The sequence below is a fragment of the Apus apus genome, chromosome 26 (assembly GCF_020740795.1).
Source record: "Apus apus isolate bApuApu2 chromosome 26, bApuApu2.pri.cur, whole genome shotgun sequence".
Lineage (NCBI taxonomy): Eukaryota > Metazoa > Chordata > Aves > Apodiformes > Apodidae > Apus > Apus apus.
Genome location: NC_067307.1, coordinates 4,262,404 through 4,271,406, shown reverse-complemented (window position 1 = coordinate 4,271,406; position 9,003 = coordinate 4,262,404).

Sequence of the window (9,003 nt, the reverse complement as noted above, 5' to 3'; positions counted from 1 at the left end):
GATCTGCTCCACACACCCCCTGGCACAGGAGTTTGTATCAGGTTGTGAGTCAACAGAAGTCAGCATTCAGAGGAAAAAAAAAAGAAAAATATGTATATAGATAGATATATATATATATAACCATGCTGCCCTTTTGTCTATGTTTTATGCCCCAAGGATGCCATGATCATGAGACATGCAGAGAAATGACAACTGTCTTCTCCCAAGCAGTGCTCAGCCTGAAACGTGGGACAAGCCCAGGGGCTCGCACAGAGACTTGGATTCAAGCTGACAGTTTCCAGCCTGAAATGTTTCTTGAAGAAAACTCTCTCTTGAAATCAAGTAGGAGAAATTTCCACCACTCCTAGACAGTGCCAATGACCACACTGGAGCCTGCCTGGGATGTCCAAGCTGATGGGAACGGGTCACAGGATCCTTCAACAGATGGAGATGGGTGCAGGCAAACCAAAATGTTCTGTGTGAACAGGTACAATGTGCCCAAACCTGGGTTTTCTTTCTCCCCCTCCAAGTGCCAAGTTCCTTTATCAGGGGAGGCAGGAAGAGGAATGAGGCTCTTTTCACATTTAGGATCTAGGCCAGCCCACAAGATGGGATGTTTGTCTCTGGTCTGTGTCCATACACAACATGTACCAGGCAACACGAGCTGGTTTCACCACCCTTGGGACACTCTGTGCATGTGAAGCCACAGAGAAGTCTTAAAGAGAAGACTGAAAAGCCTAAAACAAGTCACCCTTGCCCAGCCTTGGGGATGTGGCATCAAACCATGTGGTGAATCCAGCCTCTGCACTATTTCCAGCTCTCCTTTCAGACAGGTCAGCTGTAACACAGAGGCTTTTTCTGGTTTATTAAGCCCGTTTCCCAGGTTTGTTTGCAGATCTCTGATTAGAAATTCAATTGCAAAGTGAGCCAGTTGCTCTGTCTCTTCCCTGGCTCTCTAGAATGCAAAATAATAGCATCTGGAGAGAATCATTCAGCAGGTCTGCACACATCTCTTTGCCATCTCCTCCTTGGAGGCACACAGATAACTCCCACCATCATTAAGGGGAGCTGCCTATGTCCAATTACAATCCACTCCAAGCCAAAACTGTTGCAGGAGGGAGCTCTGAAACCCAAATCCCAGCCTGAAGCCAGCTCCTTACCCCCCCAAGGGACTGATTATAAGCTCAGGTTTACTCCCTGGCGCTCAGAAATCACTCTTCCCACCTAGAAGGATGTCCCACTTCCCAGCCGGAGCATGAAGCAGCAAATCCCTCTCTCCATCCATACCTCAAGACTTGCTCAGTTGCTCCAAAATACATTTACACCCTGTTTTCATGTGTAACCATTTCTCTCCCACCAGCTCAAAACAAAAATAAAACAGCAAAAGCCAAGAGCCTGCTTGCCAGGAAAGAGAGGCAGCTTTACAAACATGGAAGGCAAAGCAGAGCAGCCAGTACCAGACCCTGTTCTTCACAACAGAACTGCTGATGGACACACAAAACCCTGCCCACCCCACACTTATCTCTATAATTTTTATTTTGCTGTCCCTCAAGGGATGCAGTGGCTGCTCTGCCAACAGGGAGTGACTTGAGGTGGAAGTGGAGGATCTGCTGCTCACTGCGCATTTCCTCAGAGCTGATGGGTTGGTTTTTTTTAGCTTGCTGTGTCCCAGCCAGAGCCCTCCTGCAGATCACACAGCCAAAGTGCCCAGCCCAAGAGCTCCTAGCTTTTGTTTCATTAAAAAACACTTAAAAAAAAAAAAAATCAACCTCTCAAGCTTCAGGAATCTGTTAATAAGCTACTGAACACACCATCCTGCCCCCCCAAAAACCTGTCTCCAGCTGAATAATTAATGCAGCACTTCAAATGCAAAGCTAAACACACAAATAGCCCCTTTCCCTGGGGTGTATCCCCCCAAAATAACATCTCAGCTGGAGCTAAATCACATTCATCAGTTAAACAAGGCAGCCATGGCACCTCGAGAAGGGACAGTGAGTCCCAAGAGCAGCTGAGGATGAGAAAGGACAAATTCAGGTGTCTCTACCCTTCAACTTTCCATCCCAGACAAAAAGCCTCCTGATTCTGTGCAATATGACACTGTGGGAGCCAGGGGGGCAGTGAGGGGACAAGATGTGCTGGGACATGCCTCTGGGGTTTGGTGTTTGGGCCAGGCAACGGGAGCTTTGGGTGAAGTTCTTCCCATAGTAGCATCTCTACAGAGAAAAAAATCCAACTTTCCTCCCCAAAATGGTCTCTCTGCTCATCAGGTTTGTCCAAATGGATTTTCATAAATAAATTTTTCTTTTGTGAGAGCACGTTGCAACCTGTTCATGAGCCTGAAGTGATGAGAGGCAGCAACTGGTGCATGGTGGGAGCAGAAGGGGAAGCAGTGAAACGTGGTGAAGCCAAAACGAGGTGAAAAGAGGGGTGAGAGGCATCTGGTGGGCTTGGGGGGGGGGGGACCTGTGGTGTGAGGGGTGTGCTCTGAAAATTCAAAACTAGAGCAAAAAAAAGCATCGCTCTCAAAACTCAGCCCCACCATTCCCAGCACTCCAGAAAGGCTGGGATGGCTCCTGGAACAGGGCAGCACTCACCAGCCAGTGGCTTCTCTGCACAGGGCTGAAGCAGATGTGTGACTCCAGGTTCCTGGATCCCCACTGGTGTTCCCACCTCTCCAGTTGGCTGCAAGGCAGAGCAGGTCTCTTAATGAAGCAGCTCATGCACTTAACCTCCACTCTCTGGTTTGGGCTTCCCAAGCCCCACGGCTCAGCTGGGGTGGGGCCAGGACAGCACAACCCTGGACTTTCTGAGGCCTCACCACCCTGGTGGGAGAGAAAACGTGAACATGAGGAGCAACCAGCCATGCTGCACCTCCCAGAGCAAAGCCCCCAACCCAGTCAGCCCTCACAATCATCTCCAGCTGGCTGTAATTAGCAGGTTTTAATTAGAGAAGTTGCTGAGGCACAGCTGATTGGCATCTCTGCCAAAGGTCCTGTCCCAGGTGCCTATTAAGCTCTTGTTATTTATTTTCATGGGTTATTTTTTCGTGCACAAGGGAGGGAAGGAGTAAACAGTGTCAGGCATTGCTGCTGTGCTTTGTGCAGACATCTGCTTCCAGCCAAGCTTCTCCACAGCAGGAACCTCAGAGCAGATCCCACTTCACAGCAGGATTCAACACCAGATCCAAAGGAAGGGTCATTTTATTTATCAGCATCAGTTCATCACCTTTCCCAGAAGGGTTCTTACCTGTTCCTAAATGCACCTACACATACACACACTAGATAAAAGTGATGAGAATCTGCTTATTGGTTATAAAAAATAGCCATCAGCCACAGCAACCCACTGCAGGAATGGTGCAGGGAAAGCCAAAATCCTTGTGCCCCAGTTCGTCCCAGTTTGTGTGTATCCTGCATCAGCAATCTGATGGGAAAACCCTCAAAATCAAACTGCCTGGTGGGTTTGGGGGAGGCTCTGGGGAGAATTTAAGGTGGTTGTTTTACAGAGAAGACTTGTCATCACCTATGTGGTTGTGTCTTTTTACAGCTGCTCTCAGCCACCATGGCAAGTTTTGCAGACTCCAATGAACCCATCAACCTGCTGATCTGCTGTGGCAGAGCCACAAGTTCAACTTAATTAACATTTATGGATTCCACAGTGTTTTGCATAAATGTTTTCTTAATATACAAGTCAAAAATACCCCCAGAAAATGAAAATTAAAGACAGCTAATTGCTTGCAGCTACCCACCAGTGTGTAAACTGGAGTTTCCATAGCACCAAATAGTCTGTTAAATCATGATGAGAAAGTTAGAGCTGAAACTAGTGGAGTTTAAAGAGGACAGAGAAGTGGATTCTTCTTGTTCTTCAACTTCATGAGTTCCCCACTTCTATTTCTGGACAGACTACAGTAGATTTTGGTTTCCCCACCACAAAACAGGGCTACTTGGTGGAGAATTACAGGCCACGGAGAAGCAGCGTCTGGTCCTTTTGACAAGCAATTACTTGTTATTACTGAACTAAATGAATCAAGCAGCAGCTAATGAAAGATTTAAGAACCCGCAGCCGTGATTCAGAAATCAACCCAATCCGGTTGCAAGTGTGAAATGAAGATAAACTGCAGGGTTTATATTCCTGGGGCCAAGTACCCACGTCAGAGGGACATTCCTTCACGTTGGCTGAGATGCAAATACCTGAGGGAAGGGAGCGGGTGAGACTGATGATTGCTTAAATTGGATGGCTGTAATGGGCTTGATTAAAAGTCAATTATTATTAATTTGAGCGAGTTGATGAGCAGGGAAGTGTGTCACAGAAGGGTCTAGGAAATCCCAGCGGGACCTGTGCTCTCACTACACAAGATCAGGGCTTCATCCTGGAAGATATCCCCAGGAAGGAGATCCCAAACAGGATGAGCTTCCTGTGGGCAACACACTCATTCCTGTGCCAAACTCATCCTGCTTTCCCCCTTCCCTTTTCCTATAAGAAAGTTAGAAATCAGGCAATTACAAGCTTCCCAACAAAAATACTCTGGCTACAGCAGACCAAGGTGTCAAGAGGAAATACAAGCCTGTCCTGAAGCTGCAGTCATTCCAAATAACAGCATTTCAGGCTGATAAGATCATTACCATGCAAAGCACCTCCAAAAACATTATTCCTCTTATTGCAAAGGCAGATTGTGGCGTCCAGGTTGATTAAAAAGGTTTCAGGGAGGTAATGAGAGCAATTTTCAACAGAGGCAAAAGGAGAGAGAGGGAGAAGGAGGGTTATTCTGAACCACTCTGCTTTCTGCAGAGACACGCAGCCCTGATACCGCAACGCAGATAATATCTGCGTTGAGGGATGTGTAGCTGATTATTACAAGCTGTTCACCATCCCAAAAGCTTCCCTGATGCATGGCATAATCAAACGGCTGTGAATTTGCATGTAAATGGAGGAATTTAGGAATCCATACCCCAAAGAGGAGCTTAGGTGACACTTCTGGCATCTCATGACCTTCGCAGAGGAAGAGAAAAATTGTGTGTGACTCCAAACATACAGTCCTCTGCCAAGACGTGTGTCTCTGGGAGATGTGGTTGATATTCAGGTCCAAAATGCTCTCCCTGCCCTGAACTCCCTGGGGTTTGACCCCCAGACAGCAGAGGCTGACACTACCCACACCAGGAGTTGATTAGCAACACGCAAAAAAGGCCACAAAACCAGTGGCAGAGCCACTCTGGGCACATCTCCAGGGAGTTCTGAGTCACTTGGCATGCCCAAGGGATGGAGAAGGCAAGGGATGGAGACAGTGTCCTCTGCTCTGAGATGTTCTCTCAAAGTCTGTCAAGAAAATCCTCCCCAAGGACTTCCCCTGTGCTCTGTGCAAGCAGGGAATCATGGTGAAGTCCTGCTCTGCAAACCATCTTCCTTTCCTCTCTGCACAGGGCATCCCCAGCAGCCTCAAAGGTGTCACCTCCTCTGAAAACACCCACCCATCTGGTTGGCAGCCTGGAAATCCCACCAACTTCTCCTGAGATGTGGGGAATCACTGTTTGCCCTCTTGGATTCCAGTCCAATATGTACCCCAGTCCCACTCTCCCCTGTGCAGACAGAGCTGTGGGAGCTCAGCTCTGCTGTAAGCCCCTCATTCACAGGAACCAACCTACTCTGAAATAATCATTCCAAACTGCTAGGAATCCTAAATTACAAAATACATTCAACTGAATTAACAAGCCACAGAGCCAGGCAGCCCATCTAGCATCCCTGCAGCAGGTTCCTGCCGTCAGCAAGGATTGCTGGTGTAATTCCCAGGGGCTGCAGGCTGGTGGTTGCATCCGGACCAGCCTGCCCATTTCTCTTCCCTTTGCTTCTAAGGGAAAACTGCCAAGAACAACGTGGGATGTTGCGTGGGCACAGCCAGACCGAAGCTGGGGAGAGGCACAGCTTCATCTTGCTGCTGCTGGCCTCAACAGCTCAAGAGGATTTACAGCTCATCAAATCCCTCATCTGCTTTTGACCCTGGAATCTTATCTTGATTGCTCCATCAGGACCTGGAGGACTTCTCCTCAGCTGGAAGCACCAGCCTGTGCTACCCCTGATTTGTACATTGTTGCACTTGAAGTTGTTTTTATATTTGATTTCACAGCTATTACCAGGTCTGTGAAACCCTGGATTTTATAGTACAAGAGCTTTACCTGGCGATAAAACAAAAATAAATGAGAGTACAAAAGGTCAGATCATTACTGCTCATCACAAAGGGAGAAGTCAGCAGGGTAGTTCTGAGCACTGAAACCCTGTGGGATGGTCCTTCACACACTGGGCTCATCCACTCAGAGACACACTTTTTAAAGGGAGAAACAAAACCCAACCAAGCTGTGATAGTGCAACCCAGGTTACAGCCTCTTCAGATGTAGTGACAAGCCAGGGCACAGGAAGGCTGCACAGGAACAGGCCTTCCTCATAAAGCCTTTGAGAAATCAAACCATTTACCTCTTGTGAGGTTTTAACCTCTTCCTTGTGCCCCAAGTCACGAGCATCACTAGAAGCAGCCCTGCAATAAGCAAAGCTGAAAGCAGACAGCACTCTCTGGAAAGGGAAAAGCAGACAGAGAAGCTGACCTTAGGGTGCTTGTCTGCAAAAAGGATCTGCACTGAAAACCGAGACCCTTCCTAGCCCCTGTCACCAGCCAAGCAGGTATTAAGTTGCCTTTTATTACTGAAATGAGCTACAGTTGTTTGTGTAAGAATAGTACCACGGGGTTAAGAGATGCTCCTGTGGCACCTGCTCCAGCACGCACAAGTTACTAGATAGTCTTTAGTTTACATGTCATTGACAGAGGGGTGCAGCAGTTCAACAAGAGACCCTGCTTGTGTGGTGGCTTCAGGGGACCCCAGACACTCGGGGACATTCAGAGTGCCCCCGACCCACAGAGAAGCCAAACCTCCAGCAGTCCCATTGCAGGATGAGCACCCCCTGTGTCGAGGTCTGATGCTCCCGGGGGGCAAAGGTTCTAGTAACCCCAGAAGGCTGCAAGTTCCACGCTGCCCCAGCTCTATTTTTAAGCCTGGCAGCTGGAGAAGATCCCGTTGCCACGCTACCCGTGTTGTGGGTGCGGAGCGGTCAGCACAGCCCGCCCCCGGGACCCACCGAGCAGCTCAGCAGCGCCGGGGACGTGACCGACAAGGTTTCAAACCCACCGCGGCAGCTGCGGCAGTCACGCAGGAGCTTCCCCCCTTCCCGCTCTTCTCCTCGACTTCCCACCCCTCTCCAACACTTGCCTGAAGCTTCAGACATCCCCCGTGTTCCGTGTCACCCCAAAGCTTCCCACAGCCCTGGCAGGGTGCAGGCAGGAAGCGGAAAAGTACCGCAGCAACTGCTGCCCGGTGGGTGGACAGCGGCTTTCCTTCATCATTCACTCTTCCCAGCTCCCAAAGCAAACCTTAAATGAGCTTTCAGCATTCCCTCCAAGAGCAGGAGAACCCCAGCACACCTCCATCTACCACGGGATTTTCCAAAACACATCCTCCAGCAGCAGGTCTGAGTTGTAAGTCAAGTTTCCCAAAGTCCTGCCAGTGATTTATTAGCTGGGGAGATGATTGAAAGAGGAGCAGCCATTTGTAAAAGTTCCTGTCACCAAATGATACATTCTCTTAATTTCCAGATAAATAAAGAGCATGAATATCTCTGTCCTTGCCAGCATCACTGTTGGCTGAGAATAATCAAATGTTCCACATATTGCTGCTGCCATGGCAGGAGTTATTTATTTGGACATTAAAAACCTCCCTGGATCCTTCAGCTTCTTTCATTTCAGATGTACAGCTAGAGATATTGATTTGTTTACAGCAGACATCAAGAAGCTTTGTTTGGAGGCTTTTGCTCTCAGGAAGACCCCACACAAGACATAACCTGGGGTTTACAGCATTTCTGCTCTAGTTCTGGAGCAGCTGAGGGAAGGGGCCAGATCCCTTTGCTCAGACCCTGAGATATTTGGGAACAACAACAAAAAAATTGCCCTACAGTGTTTTTGCTTCACACATCAAGTCCCTCGTGTCTTTTAGAAGTGCCCTGGACCTCCAAGGTGCTTCAGCTGTGCTGACCAGTAGATGCCAGTCCCCATAAATTAATTGGTTTTGGTCATTTTGGGGGGTTTTGGGGTCAGTAAGATTATATTAGAGACGAAATTAGCTGATGGCACCGCCATCCCCTGGCTGCTCGGTGTCGGGAGCGGGGGAATGCTGCCAGCGCTGGGCAGCAGGAGACACAACATCCCAAGGAATGTAGTTGGGCTCCAACCACATCTTTTCCTCCTGCTCCATCCAGCGGCTCAGGCTGGAAAAACACTTGGCAGCCGGGATGAACTCGGCCATCAAAGGTCGTGCTCCCCAGTACTAATCCCGCAAGAAAGGCTGGGACAGCTGCTGCTTCACCCCCTTCAGCTGGGAATGCTGGCCTGGTAGGGCTGGAAAAGCTTCTCATCCAGCTGGTAGCACTGGAGAAGAAGCTACTCATCCCATAAGGTCAGGATGATGGTGGAGGAAAGCACAGGTCCAGAACATCTAACTTTTTGCTAACACTTCAAGTGTTAGCCGGCCACTTCACACAGCTCTGTTCCCCCCCTATTCCCCAGCCTGGCCTCAGCCCCACACAGCTCAGCCCTCAGCCCAGGGGCTTTGCCTTGGGTAGGACTGCTGGAATCAGGCACACCAGGCCATGACTCTGCTGGGAAAAGGAAATTTAAGGAGCAACAGCTTTCCCCAGCAATCCCTCCCTGCTAGTAAGCACAGGGGAAGCACTACAGATAACCTGGGAGACAGGTAAGGGGATATAGAGGAGCCTTCCTGCCTTCAGAGTCCTGCACACATTGCTTTGGCTCACACCAAGAGCAGAAGGGTTGGGTTTTAGGAAGCACTGTTGGCTTTTAAGAAGCACTCTCTGCCTCCAGCGCTGCAGTGAGAGCAGGAGCTGCAACCTGCTCCTGACAAATGTTCTTGCTGGGAGGAAGGACACCGTGCTGGGCAGGACTGAGGGCTCCAGAGATGAAGCCAGGGATGGCCC